Consider the following 22,781-nt stretch of genomic DNA (forward strand, 5'->3'; position numbering starts at 1 on the left):
TCCTGCCTTTAAAAAATTGATATACTTTACATACAGCAAAATGTGTAAATATTAAGATTTCTTCCTACATTATACAGCTCAGTGACTTTTAAGATAGGAAGAAACCCATGTAATCAGCAATTAGATCAAAGTACTGAACATTATTACCACCTTAGAAACTTTCCTCATGCCTTTCAAAACCACATCTGTTATTATTTAGAAGTTTTGTTTCTCTAGTTATTCTCAGTTTACCTCCAGCTCTATATAAACTACCATGTCTGTTTCAAAATTACAGGCTTATGAGTGCTTCCTGCTGCCATCTTCTCTCCCCGATATATTTCCAGAACATTTCTCTTCTGCTTTTGACCTTATTCCTTCATATCCTGTTCAATGAAAAGCAGCTCTTATTTTGTGGATAAATTAATTATTAGGTAACAAGGACAGTCACCTGGGTAGAAAATTTGCTGTTGTGAGAATATACTTAGTTAAGAAAATATAAAGAACCAATTAATGATATTGAGTGAAAAATATAAAATATCCCTAATGCTGTATGTGGGGTATTGATATTTTAACAAATCAAAAAACATCCATTAAAAATATGTTCACAACTGGTTGTAGATTTAGTTAAGTGTATAAAATGCTAGTCACTCCCACTAATTTTATCCTTACTCCATCTGTTAAGAAGCTTAGAATTCTGTAAGCAATAGCCTCATTTATTTTTCTTTTCTGTTTTCACTTCTCCCTTTTTTACAAGCATACTATTCTTGAGTATAGTTTTCATTTGCCTATTCATCTTCCTCCTGCTATTTTCCACTGGTATTCTGCGAGTGTCTTTCTTCATCTCCTTTCCCTCCTGTTTCTAGAACTAGGCCCATGCATTCTCTTTATATTCAAATGAATCTGGTAGTTCTCCCTCCACCACTGGTGAAGCTAATGATTTCCTCCATCTCCAACGCAAGTCCTTAAATATTAAAATACCATTCTCAGCAGTTCCCTATTTTCTTATCATTTCAAAGAACACCTCTCTCCATCCTTCCTTTCACATCACTCCTATGAAAATACAGTAAAATTCATTTAGAAAGTTTTGAACTATCATGAATTTGTTTCTGTTCTATTTCCTAGAAACTTCATATACAGAGTCTATATATATAATACCAGGGTATTCACTTTCTAGATTCCCTTTGTTTTAAATTTACTCCGTGTTTCTTGAATTATCTAAATTACCATTACATTATCTTGTTAATCCATTTCAGTGTTTTATGTTTTGACTTTAAGCTGCTAAGTAGCAGGGATAGGTGCCTACTGAATTCATGTTGAACAGTGCATCACTAGAGCAGCCCAGGAAACATTTACATAGTGATTCAAAACAGGGACAAACTTAAGACAAAGACAAAAAAAAGGAAATCTGATAGAAAAATAATACAGAACTGAGATGAGAAAGACAAAGTTGTACAAAGAGTGTAGATAGGTTAATAGAAAAAAATTAAAGAAGCAGGGTCATTAGGGCTACTAAAACAAAATAAAACAACCCCCCTCCCCATCCCCTGCTATTAGTAAAAAAGTTAGGGAAACAAAACATGGGACAGATCAGAAAAGTGTTCCTGAACTGATAATAGCTTGTGAGGAATTTTCAAGCTCTAAAGCAGTGATTAACAATGGAAAGAGCTTACGTTTTCCATTTCCACATCAGGCTATTTGTATCTAAAGAGGCAACAGATATAAATTATGGGAGATTTGAGAGGACTAAACTTTGTTTTAAGGAGTCTCAAGTGTGTGACAGGTTTTCAGTCAAGTTGTTTCCCTTAAGTACTGATTTTTAAAAACCTAATAACTTAAAACTGACCTCCCCCCACAAATGGTCCACAAAACATTCTTCTTTACTTCTGAAGGTTTTATGATGCATTATTATCATTAACCGGTCTTCAGCTATTAAACTGAAATGACCAAATGAGACAGACAGTTCTGAGAACATTCTTCTACCACTGATTAAGACTGGGTTGCCAGATATTAGAAATAAGTCATTTAGTTTTCTGAGCTTTCTGAGCAGACTTGGTGACCTGGCTAGCTCCACCAGCCTTCGTATCCACTGCTTTGATAGACAAGCACAGCAAGTACCTGTCACGTGTCATTAATAGCAAAACAACGCAGAGGAAGATACTTAGAGAAGTTCACAACTATGGGCTTGCCAGGAATGATATCAATGATGGCAGCATCCCCAGATTTCAAGAATTTGAGGCCATCTTCCAGCTTCTGCCCAGAATGGTGATCTATCTTCTTCAGCTGAGCAAACTTGTGAGCGTTGTGAGCTGTGTGACAATCCTGCACAGTGCATAGCCAGCACTGATTTGGACTGGATGGCTCAGGATGATCACCTGAGCTGTGAAGCCAGCTGCTTCCATCCGTGGTTATCTTTGCTGTCACCAGCCACATTGCCACGACGAACATTTTGGGACACACACTTGACACTGAAGCCCACATTGTCCGCAGAAGAGCTTCACTTAAAACTTCATGGCGCACTTCAACAGACTTTGTTTCAGTTGTAACATTGACTGGAGCAAAGGTGACCACCACGTCAGGTGTGAGAACATCAGTCTCCACAAGGACAGTGCCAGTACCACCAATATTGTAGATGTTCTGGAGGGGCATTAGATGTGTTAGTGGCAGGATGCCATCCAGAGCTTCAAGTGGCATGGTTCCACTGGCATTGCCATTTTTACATGTGACTTTCCATCTCTTGAACCAAGGCATATTAGTACTCGGCTCTGACATGTTATCACCATCCCAACCAGGAATTGGCACAAATGGCGGGGTTGTAGCCAATTTTCTTAGTGTAGGTGTTGACTTCCTTAATGATTTCCTTGTGTCTCTTCTGGCTGTGGGGTGGCTCAGTGGAATCCATTTTGTTAACACTAACAATTAGTTGTTTCATACCTAGTATGTAAACCAGAAGGGCCTGTTCCTGGGTCTGCCCATTCTTAGAGATACCTGCTTCAAATTCACCAATACCAGCAGTAACAGTCAGGACAGAAGGTTCAGCCTCAGTTATGCCTATAATCGTGTGTGTGTGTGTGTGTGTGTGTGTGTGTGTTAAATATTTTATTTGAAGTAATCTCTGCACCCAACATGGGCTTGAACTTAACACTTCCAGGATCAAGAGTTGCATGCTCTACTGATTGAGCCCATCAGGTGCCCCTATAATCACGTTTTTGATGAAGTCCCTGTGTCCTGAGGCATCAGTGACGGAAAAATAGTGCTTACTGTTCTCACATTTCCACATGGATATATCAGTGGCTATACCATGTGCACATTCGCCTTTCAGTTTATCCAAGACCCAGGCATACTTGATGGGGCCCTTTCCCATCTCACCAGTCTCCTTCAGAAATCTTTTGATGGCTCTTTTGTCAATCCTACCATATTTTTAGATCAGAGAGCCAGTAGTGGTTGTAAACCTGCACTCATCTGTGTGTCCAGTGATGATGTGTTGAATCTTTTCCTTTCTCGTTTTGGCTTAGATTTAGTGGTGGTTTTTGTGACACCTGTGTTCTGACAGGAGGTTTGTTGCAAAAAAGCAAGAGGATTTTTTAAAAAGATTATATAAAATTAACTTAGAAGTGCCAGCGTAGAAGCTTGGTTTAGGGATTAGGGACCTATATAAATAGGAAATAGCTGCAATTACACTTACTAGGCTACAATTACAAAAGATCAGTTTCCATGCTTCAGGGCATAAAAAGATCACTGAATGTGATCAAAATGAAATGTCTCATTTCTGTATGTTTCTGCCCAAGTATGCAACTCATGGGACCTTAATGCCTGCCTCTAATGCAAGACAGAAATATATTCAGAGCAGAAAACCAGACATGATGGCTGGATGGCTAGCTTCAGTATGGCAATTCTCATATTCCCAAGAGCATATCCAAAAGTATGCGTAGTGCCTGAGCAGGTTTGGTGGTTTGGAGATGTGCTGAGAAATAATAATAGAGCAAGTCCCAGGGACGTGATGTACCAAACATATGATAATACGTATGTAAAATAATAACTTGCAAGAAAATGGCAGCTTTAAAGAGCGTAATCCCATTATTTTTCTTAGAGAATATAAGAAGCCAAAAAATCTAAGCCTAAAAGACAGTTCATTGAAAACCTTATACATAAGAAATGTTACATTATTTAATTATACATGCTAGAGAGCAACAAAGAAAAAAAAACCCAAAAACCCAAGGCAATAAAAGCATTAACTTCTGAAGTTTTACCTCATCTTAAGAGGCATTTTTCCAGAAAGGCCATTATTCCTGGGACCACAAAGTTGTGTGTGCCTAATGGGCTAATTTTAGACTCCTTCTTCATATACTGTTTGGTGTTAAAGAGATTTTTAATTTTATTTTTTATTTTTTTTAATTTACATCCAAATTAGTTAGCATGTAGTGCAGCAGTGATTTCAGGAGTTGATTCCTTAGTGCCCCTTACCCATTTAGCCCATCTCCCCTCCCACAACCCCTCCAGTAACCCTCTGTTTGTTCTCCATATTTAAGAGTCTCTTATATTTGGTCCCCTCCCTGTTCATTATTTTTGCTTCCCTTCCCTTGTGTTCATCTATTTTGTCTCTGACAGTCCTCATATGAGTGAAGTCCTATGACTTTTGTCTTTCTCTGACTAATTTCATTTAGTATAATACCCTCCAGTTCCATCCACGTAGTTGCAAATGGCAAGATTTCATTCTTTTTGATTACCGAGCAATACTCCATTGTATATATATACCACATCTTCTTTATCCATTCATCCGTCGATGGACATTTGGGCTCTTTCCATACTTTGGCTATTGTTGATAGTGCTGCTATAAACATTGGGGTGCATGTGTCCCTTTGAAACAGCACCCCTGTATCCCTTGGATAAATGCCTAGTAGTGAAATTGCTGGGTCGTAGGGTAGTTCTATTTTTAGTTCTTTGAGGAACCTCCATACTGTTTTCCAGAGTGGCTGCACCAGCTTGATTCTGGTGAAGAGATTTTTTTACACAATACAAACAGTTTCTGTGACCAAAGGCCATGATCAGAGCTGCTCTTTGAATAAGAAAGAATACTTTCAAATAACTAAAAATTTGCTAAAGGCTGAATTGAGACTAGGTTCTGAAATTCCTGATTCCATAGTTATGAAAGACTGTAAAATATCTGGATTTCCTCCATTCAACGCATGTGTATATCAAAGCTGAATGAATCCTGGTATTTTAAAGTAATGGGTTATAGAGAAGTAGACTTTGTTAAATAAATGCAATTCCAATGGCAATCACAGGTTTCCATTAGATAGGCATTGGGAAATAGTGTACCATCCTCTCTGAAAATAATAAGTTGTTAGAATTGGATGTACTTTATGAGGTTAAAGCATTTTTTAAAAACATTACAATGTTTTGTGATGTTTTTGAAATTCCAATTTCATTAATTCCACATGTTCCATTCCAGATTTGGTTCTTGAATCTCCACTACAGCAAGAGTATATATTTGTGGAATATTTTGCAGTAACAAACAAGAGGAAGAAACATAGTTTTTATAAGATTCCTAATAGCCAGTGTATATAAACCTAGCAACCTATTTCTACAAGTGTCAGCTAATCAAATTTTTATGTATTTTATATGTACCACAAAACATAATTTTTAAGAGGAAACTCTGAAGTGAGTGCTTCTTTATAGCAGAGAAAGACACAGTGTAGTGCAAAGACCACAACTTGAGGAATAGAATGGTTTGCCTTTAGCTCCTAAAACACTCATCACCTATCTGAATTTCCTCAGTTTCCTTATCAATGAAATCAGGGTGATTAACACTGACCTTGCTAGGTTGTGGGAAGGATCACTATGGAAACTGCTGAGTAGAGCAACTGGCAGAGTAGGAGCTTCACAAATGGCAGATACCGTCATCTTTTTTGTCATTTCGTAGCTGGCTTCTACATTAATTCTAATGTCTATAAGGTGAACTCCACACATGATGATATACGTAACTAAAGGAGATTAAATGAAATGTTCTATTAAGTGTTAAGAAACAGTAATCCATACAAGTTCCTACAGGAACAATCCATAGGAAAACTAAAGCCATTACAAAATGAAAATAGTGCAGAAACAACTACTTACAAAATTAGTCCTAATGCAGATGTTGTTTCTCCATTTAATACCAGTGTCTGTGTGTGTGTGTGTGTATGTGCTCATCCTATCAAAGACTTTGGTTTCTCAATAAATACAAGGCAAATTCAATTCAGTTATAAAGTGAAATGGAAGTCATTCAAAAAATTTCCTGTAATGAGTTAAAGCAGTGATGAAGTACTGCTGGGATCACAATCCAGGCCACCAATGAATGACAAAATCAACAAGGATGATGACAGAGTAACTTCTTCAGAAGGACTTGATTATCAAAGAAGAAGGCCTTAAAAAAATCTGATGAAGCGGGTGCCTGGGTGGCTTAGTCAGTTGAGCGTCCGACTTCAGCTCAGGTCATGATCTCATGGTTTGTGAGTTTGAGCCCCTCGTCGGGCTCTGTGCTGACAGCTCAGAGCCTGGAGCCTGCTTTGGATTCTGGGTTCTCTCTCTCTCTCTCTCTCTCTCTCTCTCTCCCTCTCTCCTCCTCTGCTCATGCTCTGTCTTTCAATAATAAATAAATGTTAAAAAAATTTTTAAAAAACCTGATGAAGCCTTTATCTTTTTGTAAAAAAATGATGTGTTACTATAATGTAAAAGTCAAATATGCAGTTTAAAAGTCTAGTAATTTACTATCGTGCATACAAACAATTATGCCAATAAAATAAACATTCAATTTTTACTATTCTGTTAACTAGAAAAGATTTTCTAATATTACAGATTTTCTCAGAGTAAAACTCAACGTTTTGAAAAATTTTTAGTTTTAATTTCTCACAATTTACTCTGAATATTTGGTCCCAATTTAAAGTGATTTCACTTTAAGGAGGCTTCTCATAAAATTATCCTATTATAAGTACCTCCAAATACGAAAAAAAATTTGTATAAAAATTATTAAAAATTTTAAGTTACATCAAGTTATATAGAAGGCACTTTGTGTTATCCTCAGTACTCAAATATGTGATTTTATATTAAAGTGGTTCTATGGTTACATAAAGAGTATCCAACAATATCTTAAACTTATAGAAAATAATTTCTTCTGAGGAGTTCAAATTGCTTCATACAAAATTTATAAATTGGTTCATCTTTGGCCTGAAATAACTTCTAGTTTTTTCCCTGCAGCGAAGACCACTTTTCATTTAAAATAGGCTAAAATCCTAAAGGAATAACCATGACCAACCCCAAACTAGTAATCTTGTCAAATATAGTTGCACCTCATTTATCTGACACCACTGGACAATGAAGTATTAACTGGAAAACTTACTGTGAAACTGAAGCTGGTCCTGATAGGTCTTCCCCATACCTCCTCAGGAATATTTCATTATTTTATCTTCTGTGCTACCCAATAGTGTTGAGAACATAACCGATAAACTAGTACATTGTATTTGAATTATTTGCTTATATGTCTGTGTGAACCATTACATAGCAAACTCTTTGAGGACAAAGGACATGTTTTATTCATCCTTGTATCCACAGCATTCAGTACAAGTCTAGCACAAGTAGAAATGCAATTAATCTTTGTCACATAGAGGAAAGAAGGAGATGGGGAGGAAGGGCTCGACCTTATTTTTAACAGTGAATAGTTTTTTAACAATAATCTCTCTGAATGATAGCATATTTCTTTTTCTTAATGTATAGAGTGAACTAAACATGCTTATTTAACTTTTTTTGGATGACTAAGGGTCATAGTTTATAACATTAATTATCGCTCTGTGCCTTCTTAATGATGCCTTCTAGTACTGTTCAAATACTGAGGTTGATCTTCCCAAGAATATATTACTGTGGGGCTTTCCAATTGGGGATACCTCTTCTCATCTACAGGAAGAACTGAAAGTTGACCAGGAAAACCAGTTAAAGAAGCACTTTACATCAGTAGCCTTTACACTAAGGACAGTCATGGATACACCTGGGGCAGCTGGCTCTGTGGCAGCTTGAGGTCTTCTCCACATTCCTGAGGATTCAGGTTTACTTCTACATTCAGAGTTTAGAAAACTAGCTCATATTTAATTCCACTATCTATGTTTCATAAAATCTTCCCTCCAAAGTACACTGGAATTCCAAATTTTCAAAATGTCCTCCAGTTGCACCTATAATTTTTTAAGTAATTAGTGTTTGATTACATAAAAAACAAAAACATCTTAGTGCTCAATTAAGAATTACGCAAAGATGAAAATGTATCATTTTGCAATGACCACAGGAAGGCAAGAAAGGAAACATTCTGTATCTTAAGTATTGGTTTTTGACATGCTCCAAGTGTGTATTTTGTAGATCAAGTCCATTTCAAATGTGCTAACCATCAAAGCAGTTTCCAAAGTGCACAGATACCAGTTATAAAGGTCATGAGAAGTTACTCAGAAATTATTTTTCATTGAACTCTAACAGGAGGAACAAGTAGATAGACCTGTGCTTAGAAAAGAACTTTGCACGATGAACTAACACAGGCCCGTTCATATCTGACTCGTGCCTGAGGAACTGAGGTGGTCTCTCTAGGACCCACTGCCTGGTACTATATTGACCTATCTGTATCAGTCGACACACTGAAAACCTGCCACAACTTTTCCCAAAGCAGAGGCTACCCTAGAGCTGACCCCCAGCACTCTGTCACTACCCCAGCAGCACCACAATCCTGGAAGAGTGCAAAGAAACATGAGTGCAAATACACATAAGTAGTTATCTTTGCAGAGGTATGAAAAGCCACAAAGAAAGAACCCTGAGAGAAACGTAAGGCTTGTGCTGTTGAAAACAGGGCTGACTGTAGAATGGGACCTGATCATGGCTCCTGCACTCCCACTCCAACTCTTACCGGAGACCGCAGAGTATAGTGAAAAGAATATACATGAGGGTTTGAGTTTTGCTTCTGTCTTGGGCAATTTATTCAAAGTACCTGAACTTCGTTTCTCATAGGATTACAGCCAGATTAAATGAGACACCCTGCTAAGAAATAGGTTACCATGCCTTGACATAGGCAAGCACTCAAGCCATGTTCATTTGTGGCACATTAGTGTAAAGCGTATGATGTGTGTGGTTTTTTTTTTTTTATGTTTTGTTTTGTTTTGCTTTCCTTACAAAACATTGGGGTATTTGAAAACCTATTTTCAATTATCTTGTGATATTCTTACAGTTACCTTTTAAAGAGGTAGATATAAGCAAAATAGAAAGCATGGTTATCTTTAACTGTATAATTTATAAATTACTTCGTAATTTATACTTGTACAACACTTGTATCAATTTGATTCTGACAGTCCGCTTCTTAAAAAAATAAGTTATTGATGTCTTTGATGGAGCTATTTTGAAACTCATTTTCTCCACCTCTTTTAAAGAGGTTTATTATATATTGTGACAAATATATTAGATGTTTCTACACTAATTTTATCAGCAGGGCTTAATCAGTTTTATGAACCATCCTATGCAAAACTATTTTTTAAAACTAGTTCACTATATTTATTTTGCTCTGAGCCATTCAACAAGGCAGAGTAGCTACACTATTTTATACCAGATGGACATTTTAACCGAACCTTTGTATAAAAGAAAAAAAATTAGCTGTTTCAAAACCCTGACAGAACAAGAAAAGGAGTATATGAATATTTTTTCAAGTGGTCTTGCCACCAGTTTTCTTCCCCTTTGAAAAATAGATTTTCTTTGGCTTTGAAGATACTATAATTTCAGATGAAGAATTTCTACCTAAATGTAGATGATACATGTTTAAGAATCATTAAGAGTCAGACAGTGTTGCTAGAGTCAAATTACTACCCCCCCCAAAGATATACCTGTGGTTTCTCTAGTTCCTTTTAGTTATCTCTCTTATTCAGTACATTTATTTTCTTAAAATAGTACTCTGATTTGAGAGCTCTAATGTTGAATTAATGGCTTTAATGGAAAGGCTATGCTCCCAGACTCCTGAAATCCTCTTTGGAATATAATTCCATGTGTACAATTACGACAGAGTTTTAAAAAATCCTAAATCGACCTGTTACACTGAGTACTATTTGGAATTGAAAAGGAATAAAATACTTAAATATTTTCAGTGGATATGCTTGCAGTCTCATTTTTGTGTATATGTACATACATATAACTGAAAATTTGATGTTGTTTTTTGTGCAGTATAATTTAGTCTTTCCTGACTGATAATAGAGATTTAATGTTTGTTCTTTTACCAAAGGCTGGTTCCCAAAGCTACTTGGAATTTATATGAGGTTTGTTCAAAGAGGAGAATAGTCTCAGGCAAAAATTGTACAGAGTGAAGGATAACTGATGGGGAGTAGAGGAACACTTTTGGAGGATATTTAAACCAAGGGTAAGCAGGTAAAGTCAAATACACTTGGATATAGGAAGAGATGAAAGCATCAATAAAAGTAAATTCTGGAATCGAGTTTTCAGGGAACATGTGAAAGTGAAGAGTTTACCTGTAGTTAGTATCAGATTGTACCACCCTAAGTCTGACATCAGGATGAAGCCCTAACCCTAATCTCGCAGCCCTCTTTGACTTCCCTTCAAGTGCATAACTGCAAGTTTAGTCTGTACAATTCTGGGATTTGTTTTCCAACAGGCGCGAAATACTTGTCTACTCCGCAGTCGAGTTCTTTGTTACCAGTTGGTTCTTTGTTACCAATGCCTCTTTCTTGCTCTGTCAGTGACTGTCTCACTCAAACTCTTGACCATCTAAATGCACTGGATATGTAGCCATCCTGTTTCCTGACCTTAGTTTCTGACTCATTGCTTTGCCTTGGTCCTGAAGACAGTTCAGAGACTACCTTTGCTTCTCAAAACTGGTAGCTTCATATGCAAAATAAAAACTTTAAGAGATGGTAGAGTAACTGTATAATTCAGAAAATCTTAGCTCATTTTGATGGGAGTCAAAATTTTCTTAATGTAGTTATAGAGGGTATGTACATATTTTAAATACTGCTTTACAGGGTCAGTGAACAGAGAGACACAATTGATAGCATAGTATCATTTTATAATTAGACATTTTTTAGCATAAGAGGTATACAGTGGCCAATCCCAATCTAGGGTGTGCAACAAAAGTAACTTTACTTTCTAAACTGGTCTCTTTTTGGTTACAGGCAGCCTTTCTAAATTATGCTGTAAAATACACAACTCATCATGGTGTAAAATACTCAACCTTGCCTTTTCAGAAGGCATCTCAGTTTCTTTTTTCTTTTCCCTTTCCTTTTCCTTTCCCTTTCCTTTTTCCTTTCCTTTCTCCTTTCCTTTTTCCTTCCTTTTTCCTCTCCTCGCCTCGCCTCGCCTCGCCTCCCCTCCCCTCCCCTCCCCTCCCCTCCCCTCCCCTCCCCTCCCCTCCCCTCCCTCTCATCTCCCAAAATAAATAAACAAACTTAAAAAAAAATAGTCATGATGGTAGGAGGGAGATGTAGGGGTGTAGATAGGGTTGGAGGAGAAGTAAAGAGAAGGGAATAGCATGACTTTTAAAAAGGGTGCATTGGGTAACATTGAAAAAAGCTATGATATTACCCTAAGTTTTAATTGGCCATCAGAGAATGGTATCACTTCAAGAGAAAGGAGTCTCTGATTATGATCTTTCAGTAACCGCAGTACCTAACAGTTGATATGTAACTTAATTTCCCTCATCAAAAATTAAGTTAAATCAGAAGTTTTCAGGAATGAACAAAGTTTTCCAGGGTATGTTAAGGAAATAATAGTGTTTTCTTAGGAATTGTTCATGACTCTTATGATGAGTAAAAAAGAAAAGTAAAAAGCTATTGAAAACATGGAACTATTCCATATTTTTTAGTGTTGTGAATGAAATTTTATTGATGCTAAAGAAAACACCACTGAATATAGTTTGGGAGAATATTTATACTAGAGAACTTTTTAAAAGTAATTTATTTATTTATTTATTTGAGCGAAAGCGAGCAGGGGAGGGGCAGAGAGAGGGAGAGAGAGAATCCCAAGCAGGCTCCGCACTGTCAGCACGGTGTCAGTGTGGGGCTTGAACTCATGAACCATGACATCATGACCTGAGCTGAAATCAAGAGTCTGACACTTAACCGACTGAGCCACCCAAGCACCCTTATACAAGAGAACTTCGTATTAACTAATACACAATGCCTCACAGTCTTTGAAATAGTGAATGCCTTTATAATTGTGTACACTTGTATAGCTAAGATTTCACTAGTGATCAGTCAGAATAACTTCATGTCTCGACTAGTGGACTGTTTGCAGGTCTTTGAAAGCCAAATACCTTTCACTGAAAGTTATGCCTTGACAGTTGAAAAATGTCATTTTAAACCTATGTGCTAATGTGATGGTAGTATCTGAAAGCAAAATCTGGACCCAGTAGATTAATTATAAATGAAAGATACTCATCTTACTGCTCTAGGATATTAACAACTCAGCTGAAGGCATTTATAAATGTAGGACACATTTTCAAATGGCTGAGTATTATATTTCAGTCAAATAATACTGTTTTTCTATGTCTGAAGACTTCTGTTGAAACTCAACAAGCTGCCAGTTTTTTTTTTCACTGTTAATTATTAGCATTAAAAGAAATACACTGTTAGAAACGACCTTTTAAGGAAAGGGAAACCCAGAGTTAGGCTTAACATAACAAAGGAGTAGAATGTGTTCTAGTAGAACAACATATGAATCCCACAAAAGGGCTTTCGGTCACAGCACCATGATCAATTAGATCAGCAACAGCTGAAATCGTTAGTTGTTGTGGCTGCTGTTGGTGAGATGTTTTTCTTCCTCCTAGGTGTTCTAACATCAGTTCATCACTTTGCTACACAGTGTGTGAGGCTCTGCTAACCTTAAATACAGAATTGAAAAGAATGAAAGAAAATAAGAAAGTAATCAAAATGAGAGTATCAGTGTTTTGCCTACATATTAATCAAATATACAGCAGCATCTGCTCAAAAAAGGATTGTGAAGAATATTTCATGAAGGTAATTTAAATGCTTAACATGACAGGGGCACCTGGGTGGCTCAGTTGCTTAAGTGTCCGACTTCAGCTCAGGTCATGATCTCACGGTTCATGGGTTCGAGCCCCATGTCGGGCGCTGTGCTGGCAGCTCAGAGCCTGGAGCCTGTTTCAGATTCTGTGTCTCCCTCGGCCCCTCCCCTACCTGTGCATGCTTGCACACGCTCTCTCTGTCTGTCTCTCAAAAATAATATAAACATTAAAAAAATAAAATATAAATGCTTAACATGACACTAAACATAACAAATTATCAGTTTAGTGGTTTCTAATTTTTGATGTCTGGAACTTAATTTTTTTTTTTTTTTAATTTCTGGAACTTACTTTTCCTCCACCCATTTTCTCCCATGACTATTTATCTTGTGAGTAAATAGTGTGTTAAGATGGAACTCAAGTTCATTTTTAGTTACATAATAACAAAAATGTGTTGGTATTGTGATTATTATTGTGATTGAAATTCTGAAGAATGTTTTGCCGTGTTATTTTTTAAACTACATAAAGTAAATGATATGTAACAAAATGATAAAGTAAAAAAAAATGTTGTGTTGGCTCTACTGTACAGAGAGCTACTGAGCCTTGTAAAATGTTGCCTTCATTCATCTGTTCTAAATTTTAATAGTCAATAAGAGTTTAATACAGGGTGTCCACAGGACAGATAACTCACAGTCATCAAGAGTGTAGTGATGGAACCCTTGCCAGTGTTTAGCTGTATCATTCAGTTTTCTGTTTACTACAACCACGGTTATACTCAAGCCTACAAGGATTGCCGTTTAAGTACACTTTCAGGCAGGTGGTCTGCAAATTCAAATGAATCGCAGTTGTTTAATCTCTGTCAGAGGCAGAAATGACCTGTGCGCATGAGTGCAGCTGTACTGACAAACACCTGTTACAGGACAAAATTTCTCTTCCAGTCTTCTGAGGATGTTTTCACCACTCAAGATTGCAGACGTGGGTGCACAGTTGAATTCAGAACAGTAACACCTTACGTACACAATGTTTTTTTCTTTCCCCACAAACTTTTTTTTTCCAAAAAATTACTTCCTCGTTTAATTAATTCATTCTCTCATTCATCAAACATTTATTAAGTGATCTAAAATTTAATATCACAATACCCATCCTGAAAGGAGCTCAGTCTAGAAGAAGAGACACATTAACAAACGTAGAACAATGTGATAAGTGTATAAGACTGAAAAAGAGAATTAGGTTTTTTTCTTTAAAGAAGTATCTTTGAGAAGTATTTTCTTTATTTTTTTTAATGTTTATTTGTTTTGAGAGAGAGAGAGAGACAGAGAGAGAGCACAAGTCGGAGAGGGGCAGAGAGAGAGGGAGACACAGAATCCAAAGCAGGCTCCAAGCTCTGAGCTGTCAGCACAGAGCCCCATGCAGGACTTGAATTTATAAGCTGTGAGATTGTGACCTGAGCCGAAGTCAGATGCTTAATCAACTGAGCCACCCAGGCACCCCTGAGAAGCATTTTTAAAATATGCTTAAGTCACATTTTAATAATTTGCTTAAGATCCCTACTATGGAGACTGTCTCCAGTAAAGGATGTATATATAGGTAGTCCCTTTGTGTTTTTTTTTACATTTTATCACTTAACTCACCCCATGCTATTTCATTAGCATCCATACTTAATCTCAATTCTTAATCCATTTACTCGTTTCTTGCAGCAGGATCCTGCAAGAAAGCGACTCAGAGAGACAGTGGGAAATGAAGACAGGAATGGAGGTGATTATACTCACGTTAAACAAAAAAAGTTCTAAGACATTATCTTGCTTTGTAAAATCTGCCCCAGACTACATTAATGACTAAGGTATGGGGTTTTGTGGCTCTGAAGCTTTTTTAAAATGAGCTCTTGGTTTCTTTATTATAGACTGCAGGAGTTGCCCAATATATGACCTGTGGGAAAGTTTTTTGGAATATTTTTGGACAGGTTTTTGAAAAGGGAGTTTGAGCTAGCTACCTCTACTGTGAAATGATGACCACCATTAAGAGGAAGTGAAAATCTTTGAACCAGATGAATCAAAGTACATATGTTTGAAGAAGAATAAGTCAGGCGTAATCAATAACATGGTTAGGCATTCCATGTCTGCAGATTCTTGATAAATCAGAACTGGGAAATATTTATTGTATATATATGCATTCACACTCTCACACACACACACTAATATGTAAAGTTGTAACATAAAAACTGGGGTTAAAAACCCAGTATAGAATAATTTTGTAATATTTTTTCATATTAGACCTCTAGGATTATGCTACCAAAAGCAAACACATCTTTCCTCCAGCACAGTAACAGTAATAATGGGAGAAAAGTCTCCCAAAGGAAATGCTTCCCTTTATAATTTGTCATGAAATACTAGTTCTTTTAACTGTAAGACCTGTGTTGCTATAGTTTCTCACGTTTGTAAAGTAGGGAAAATAATTAAAAAAATATTCTTGGCTTTAAGACTATTAAAGGAAATTTCCCCTTTTTGTAGCACATTCACCTCTTCAATCAGATTGATGCTAATTATTAATTTACATTCCATAATATTCCCAGTGAAGGATATAAATATGTATTTCTGGTGTCAGGAACAAGTCAGAAATTTTAAAATATACACCTATGAATAAATAATACAGTTGACTATAAATAAATACACCAGTGCTCCACAGAATGCACTGCCTTCTGTTACCAGGGGCATGGTTTGTGTAATGTTAGAATTTAGTCTATGACCATAGAATCATTCACAAAATCTCACAGAGTGGTAAAGTAAATGTTTATAAAGCAGTAAAAAACATTATACCTCCTGTGCTAAATAAACTAAATAATCAACTAAGACAAGTACTCGGTAATGCCTAAATTTTCCTTTCAATCTGGAGAGAATAGTGTCTCCGTCAACACCTTTTCACCCTACTAATCTAACCAAATTTTGGTATTTCAAATTCAGAGTCTCTATTGTAAACAGTATGTTTTATAAAACACCTAATTCTTAGGACATCAACAAATCTTTATTTTCTTTCATTTCCCTTACTGTTAATTATTAGGTGTGTTTTATGGAACTATAAACACATAGTTAGTCTTTATAGTCTTTTGGTTTCTTCATAATTTTTTTTTACATCATCTCGTTGATTCCTTTTGAGAATTAAAGTAAAATGATATACAGCTGAGTGTTGTTTACTTCTCATAAAGAGGAAAAATTGGCCAGATGCTTCTGCAAATAAACAGTTTGATCAGTGGCTACACTATTAACATTATTAGGGCATTGTTAGAAAAGAGAAAAGGGGGAAGGGAAGGAGAAAGTGAAAGGGAAAACAATGATTTAGAGTATGCCTCATGCAGATAAGAGTAGCTGTGGGAGACAGGCTTTAAAATACTATCTTTAATTCCTCTTCACAGCTTTCAGCTTAAGGTTTAGCTGACAAACTGAATCATTACCTATGCTTAAACGTTGAGCTTGTGGTCTTCTAGATTTAAGCTGAAGGACACAATTAGAAAATTATGTATATTATAAATAAACTACCAGGGTTCATAAGTCCAAAATGAGACCTACAATACCCTACAAGTAGAATCTCAACAGTGTGGCTTTGAGTGAATTATACCTCAGTTTCCTCATCCGTAAAATGAAGATAAGGTTATCACTACATAAGGTTATAAATGTTAAATGAGGTCATGCATGCCAGTCACTTAAACTAGTATCTGGCACACAGGAAGGAAGTGCTGTATAAAAGTTTACCATTATTATTGCAACTAACATTACCACCGATAAGGTAATTGTGGCTTCCCAGTCTGGTGTCTTATGTCTACCCTACCACCAATATTTAATGCTGCAGTAGGATGGAAAATGGAATTCTAGGCTATTAGCAAGACTCCTGTCCCTTTCTACAATGCAGGGCCTTTGGCTCTGTGATCATGCTCTTTGGAACTATGGTCTGCATTTCAAAAGTCATTTTTATGGACAAAGATACTGACCTACTCACTTCTATAGTCAGAAGGCTTTCCAAAGAAACTAAATAAAACTCTTCCTCTGGTGTTGATGTCTTCCTCCTGGTTGGGAACAGGGGGCAGGGACTGGTGAAAGAAAGGAGCATACAGGAAGAAGTGGAGAAATGGTAAAATAGGATGGAAAAGTGCATTGCCTGGGTAGAAGAGAAACACATGATTTAGGGATCTGCCCTAAAGATCCCATTAACCTAATCATTATTTTTCTGAAGTTTCTTTCAATTATTAACAGTGAGTCCACAAGGACATACCTTGTTTCTAGCTTTCAGTTTTTCCTATTTTGACTTATTTACACTCTACATGGGGAAATTTATGTCCAGTACAGACCAAGAAAGGTTTCCAGGACTAGGGATCTCATTATGTTTTTTTAAAAATTCCTACTATGCACCCATCTTGTATCTGTCCTTCAAAATACAGTACTGTTCATGTTTTTTTCTCTGTTTAACATTTTAACACATGTATTTTAGTGTAGAGTATATTTATTTTAAGGAGGATTAGGTGTGATTGTGTTCTTCCTAATGGTAACCTGTAATTATTTTTATAATCATCACTTATTTAGATTTTATATTTTTCAGGAGCATAACTTGCATATGCATTTGGTTCACAAGAAAAAAAGAACATGGTACATGGTAGATTGAAATTATTTTTCCTCACTAGTCCAAAGATAGTTGACAAATATTTTATATTTTAGCTAAATACTTAATGTAAATGAATATTCACAGTTTTGAATTCTGAAAACCTGATTACCAAATAGATAAAAATAATTTTTTAAAAAAGAGTAATGAATCTTCAGAAATACAGAACATTGTGTGTATCTTTTATTCATTACAGTATTGTGGGAAAATTTAGAGCCTAACAGACCTAGGTTGAAATGTCGTTCCAATATGTTAACTATATGACCCTGGAAAGACCATTAAGCTTGTAGGTTTCAGCTTATCCACATGTTAAATGGAGGTTAACAACTGAAAACTCATAATATTATCCAAATATTTGAAGATTTTAAATGATTTCCTTCTTTTAATCCTAATGCCTTCTCCCAATATTTCCATTTGTTCCCAATAATAAACACAAACTAAAGCAAACATGAAATTGATCACTTTGCCTTCTTTGATTATTGTAACTCAGGTTAAAGTGAAATAATTTCAGGAAGTACAATTATATTTTAAGGATATATTTTAAACATACATACTGCTAACATAATAAAAATATGCTGTTCCCCAGATAATGTGTAAGAAGAAGGTGGAAAGACTGAAATAATCTTCAAGTGAGGTAAATATTCAGAGACAGAGCCGAGAAAAATAGCGTGTGTCAAAATCGTAAAGAGGTTGACACTAGCATAGAGAATTTTTGCAATAAATACTTGCAGAATTACCTTTTTTATGAATATAATTTATTGTCAAATTGACTTACATACAACACCCAGTGCTTATCCCAACAAGTGCCCTCCTCAATGCCCATCACCCATTTTCCCCTCTCCCCCAGACTCCCATCCACACTCAGTTTGTTCTCTGTATTTAAGAATCTCTTATGGTTTGCCTCTCTCCCTTTCTGTTTGTAACTATTTTTTCCCCTTCCCTTCCCCCATGGTCTTCTGTTAAGTTTCTCAGGATCCACATATGAATGAAAACATATGGTATCTGTCTTTCTCTGACTTATTTCACTTAGCATAATACCCTCCAGGTTCATCCACGTTATTGCAAATGGCCCGATTTCTTTCTTTCTCATTGCCAAGTAGTAGTCCATTGTGTATATAAACCACAACTTCTTTATCCATTCATCAGTTGATGGACATTTAGGCTCTTTCCATAATTAGGCTGTTGTTGAAAGTGCTGCTATAAACATTGGGGTATAAGTGCCCCTGTGCATCAGCATTCCTATATCCCTTGGGTAAATTCCTAGCAGTCTATTGCTGGGTCATAGGGTAGTTCTATTTTTAATTTTTTGAAGAACCTCCACACTGTCAAGTGTCTGCACCAGTTAGCATTCCCACCAACAGTGCAAGAGGGTTCCCATTTCTCCACATCCTCGCCAGCATCTGTAGTTTCCTGATTTGTTAATTTTAGTCACTCTGACCAGTGTGAGGTGGTATCTTAGTGTGGCTTTGATTTGTATTTCCCAGTACTTGCAGAATTATCTAGTGTTTTGGTCAGTGTTTATAATCATGATAACTGAAATACAGGACATTATTATAAAATTAAATTTAAGAAAACCATCCCCAATATATCTTCTTCTCTACCCCCCATTAAATTGAAGAAAAATTCAAATTGGGAGCTTTTGTTTCTTTTGGTTTGTCAGTTTTTTTAATTGTGAAGTAATTTCAGACTTTTAAGAAATAGTACAAAGTATTCCCACAGACAACTCCCATATACCCTTCTTTCAGTTTCCCTGATGGTTATCATGTATCAAAATCAGAAAATTAACATGAATATTATTCCATTAACCAGTCTACAGACCTTTATTAAAATTTTGTGTATTGCTCTACTAATGCCCTTCTGGTCTAAGGTCCAATCCAGTATTCCCAGTTGTATTTAGTTGTCAGTTTTCCTTAGTTTCCTTTAATCTGGCATAAGTCCTGTGTCTTCCATAGTCTTGACACTTGTGAATTTGTACCATGGCTCTCAATTTGGGTTTGTCTAATGTTTTCTATGATTAAATTCAGATCATGCATTTTTTGTCAAGAAATGTGGTACTATGTCCTTCTCAGTGTATCATATGAAGAAGTACAGAATATCCATATGTCTCATTGATTAGGTCTACTTTGATCACTTGGATAAGGAGATGTCTTCTTTCTCTTACTATGAAGTTACTATGTTTCCCCTTATAATTAGTATCTTGTAGTGTGATGCTGTGTAAATATCTTGTTTATAATCATGCTATACCCACTAACTGGTGATTCTTCCCTGAAACAGTTAATTACCATACTGGTGATTTTCTATTTCCATCATTCCTTCTGTGTGTATAATTGAAGTTCTGTGGCAAAGAAAAGCTTTCCCTTCTCATTTATATTTACTTATTTCTATCTGTATATTTTTATTCTATGGATTATTATTATCCATTATTATCATTGTTCTACTTGTCCCCAGTTTGGCCACAGAGAGCTCCTTAAAGTTGTTTCCTCTGTTCTTTGATATTCTTCCATCATGTTTTTTAAAAATGTTTGTATATATATTTTGTGTGTGTGTGAGAGAGAGAGTATGTACACACATGCGCAAGGGAAGGGAATTGAGAGAGAGAATCTTAAGCAGGCTCCGTGCTCAGTGTGGAGCCTTATGCGGGACTTGACCTCACAGCCCTGAGACCAAGAGCTGAAATAGAGAGTCAGGCACTCAGCTGACTGAGCCATCCACCCAAGGGCCATGCTTCCATCACTCTTTGAACATTTCCTTACTTTCTAGCATGCAAGATATTCCAGGCTTATTTACTTCCCCTGTTCCAGTCCTGAATTCTGCTCTTTATCTTTTTTAATGTTAACTTACTTATTTTGAAAGAGAGAGTACCTGCACATGCACAGAAGGGGCAGAGAGAGGGAGAGAGAGAATCCCAGTCACAGTGCAGAGCTTGACACAGGGTTGTCTCACAACCGTGAGCTCATGGCTGCAACCAAAATCAGGAGTTGGACACTGAACCACTCAGGTGCCTTGTGAAGTCTGCTCTTTATCCAAGAAGTCCTGGTTCGTGTTTTTGTTTTGTTTTGTTTTGTTTGTTTGTTTGTTTTGTTTTTGATGTTGATTACTTAGAAACCAAAATCTGGGCACTGGGAAAACTCATTTGTGCTAAGTGGTTCTTTCATGTACTGAACTAGGAAATATGTAACATATACATAATACACAGTCTTTTATTTTTATATCTACGTAAAACCATTAGTTGATACCTCCAATTACAACCCAACACTACAAGATTCACCATAGCTTTCCCCTACAAGTAAGAAGTTATTTGTAGCTCCTTTCTTTGGCATAAAAACTTGATTCTTGATAACCACAATATATTTATTTGCTCGATCTTAGATACACATCAAGTAGTTTCAGAATTGCTAACTCACAATTTGAGTTTGCTGACTTTTTGCTTAGTCTAGTTAGATTGCACATTTTGATTCTTTTTTTTTTTAATTTTTTTTAACGTTTATTTATTTTTGAAACAGAGAGAGACAGAGCATGAATGGGGGAGGGGCAGAGAGAGAGGGAGACACAGAATCCGAAGCAGGCTCCAGGCTCCAAGCCATCAGCCCAGAGCCCGACACGGGGCTCGAACTCACGGACCGCGAGATCGTGACCTGAGCTGAAGTCGGATGCTTAACCGACTGAGCCACCCAGGCGCCCCTTTCTTTTTTTTTTTTTTTTAATTTTGCACATTTTGATTCTAAAATGCACAAACAATATGCTCACCCATACATTCACCTATTGGAAGTGTACCAATAAACATTATCTCTAGTCTTCTCCATCTTGGTAATATATGGTACCATCCCAAAGAAATAGGAGGTCATCTTTTGTCACAGTTAACAAGTTTTATTCATTGTATTTCCTAGTAGCTCTCCAGCTGCTTTGCTTCTCTTCTCCCCAACCTACTGAATCTCTTAGCTAAACCACTGCCATAGCTTTCTGGTAGATTTCCCCACATCTGGTTTTGCTCCCCTCCGATCCAGAGACTCAGTTAGTGATCTTTTAAATATACAAATGTGATCATTTAACTGTTCCTCCCTTTGATGGTTTTCTCTGTTTATTTCAAATAAAGTTTAAAACCTTCATCATAGCCTAAAGCACCCTGCATGCCCTAAAACTTCTGCCAGTCTTCGTAGCTTCAAAGCATACAGTGTTCACTCCCCTTATTCTCATTGCTGCATCTATATTAACCTTCTTTGAACACCCCAGGTTTTGCACATGCTGTTCCCCCACCCCAAGGGTGCTCTTTTCCCTGCATCCCCCTTAGTCCTAACTTCTAAATGTCATTCTAACTGTCTAACTTAAATATCATTTTCTCAGTAAAGTAGTTCCTGAACTGCCATTCTGAGTTAGACTCCCATGTCATATCATCCCAAAGCATTTGGCATTTCTCAGTGTCAGTTTATACTAAACATATTTGTAATTGCTTCTTCAAAGTCAGCTTTTCCAGCTATGTTACAGACTTCTTAAAGGAAGGGATTTTTCTCTGTTGCACACTGTTACATTTATTGTGTCTGAAACAGGGTAAGCACAAAAACAGGGCTCAATTGATACTGAATGAGTGCCTAAATAAATGAATAAAGGAACCAAAAAATATTGTCAAAACATGTTAGGTAGATGCTGGAGTGATATCATGATTGATAGCTACCAGCAACACACAGAAACTAATCTTTGTCCAATTTTTATGGATACAGAGACTTCTGGATCCTTTCTGGTGCATTTATTACCTTACAATATTGGAAATACCACTAGAAGTAGTATATAGCCCTTTTCTCATCCAGTAAATGGAGAAAGGTTAAAGTTGATTTGAACGAGTCAAGAGACATGAAAAATAATTTTCTAAAAGGCCTAAAATTTAACATGTAAAAAAAATCTTCCATCAACTGTTCCATTCAGAAGTTAATTAGATTGTGCTAATCATCACTTATTTTAAATGCAGCTGCTTTGAGCTGTGCGGTATCTGGATTAGCTTGTTTGATGTGCTGGCTGCAGTTCTGCATTCAAGATATTTACGTGGAGGTGAACACTGATACAAAGACCAGTCTGTTTCAGTGAGAGCAGATTTTGAGATGTTTTGCCACTGCCATTGTATTCCCAGTTCAGTAGACTTTCTGACAAA

At 36.5% G+C, this 22,781-nt stretch overlaps 1 protein-coding gene and 1 pseudogene across 7 annotated transcripts in view; one reads left to right on the plus strand and one right to left on the minus strand.

The window, feature by feature from the left end:
* The window catches only part of UBE2E2 (ubiquitin conjugating enzyme E2 E2), a 371,623-nt gene that overhangs the window by 132,656 nt on the left and 216,186 nt on the right, over window positions 1–22,781 (plus strand). The gene's annotated exons all lie outside the window — the stretch shown is intronic.
* Window positions 1,689–7,388, minus strand: LOC128315360 (elongation factor 1-alpha 1-like; annotated as a pseudogene).

This window comes from Acinonyx jubatus, chromosome C2 (assembly GCF_027475565.1).
Source record: "Acinonyx jubatus isolate Ajub_Pintada_27869175 chromosome C2, VMU_Ajub_asm_v1.0, whole genome shotgun sequence".
Classification (NCBI taxonomy): Eukaryota; Metazoa; Chordata; class Mammalia; order Carnivora; family Felidae; genus Acinonyx; species Acinonyx jubatus.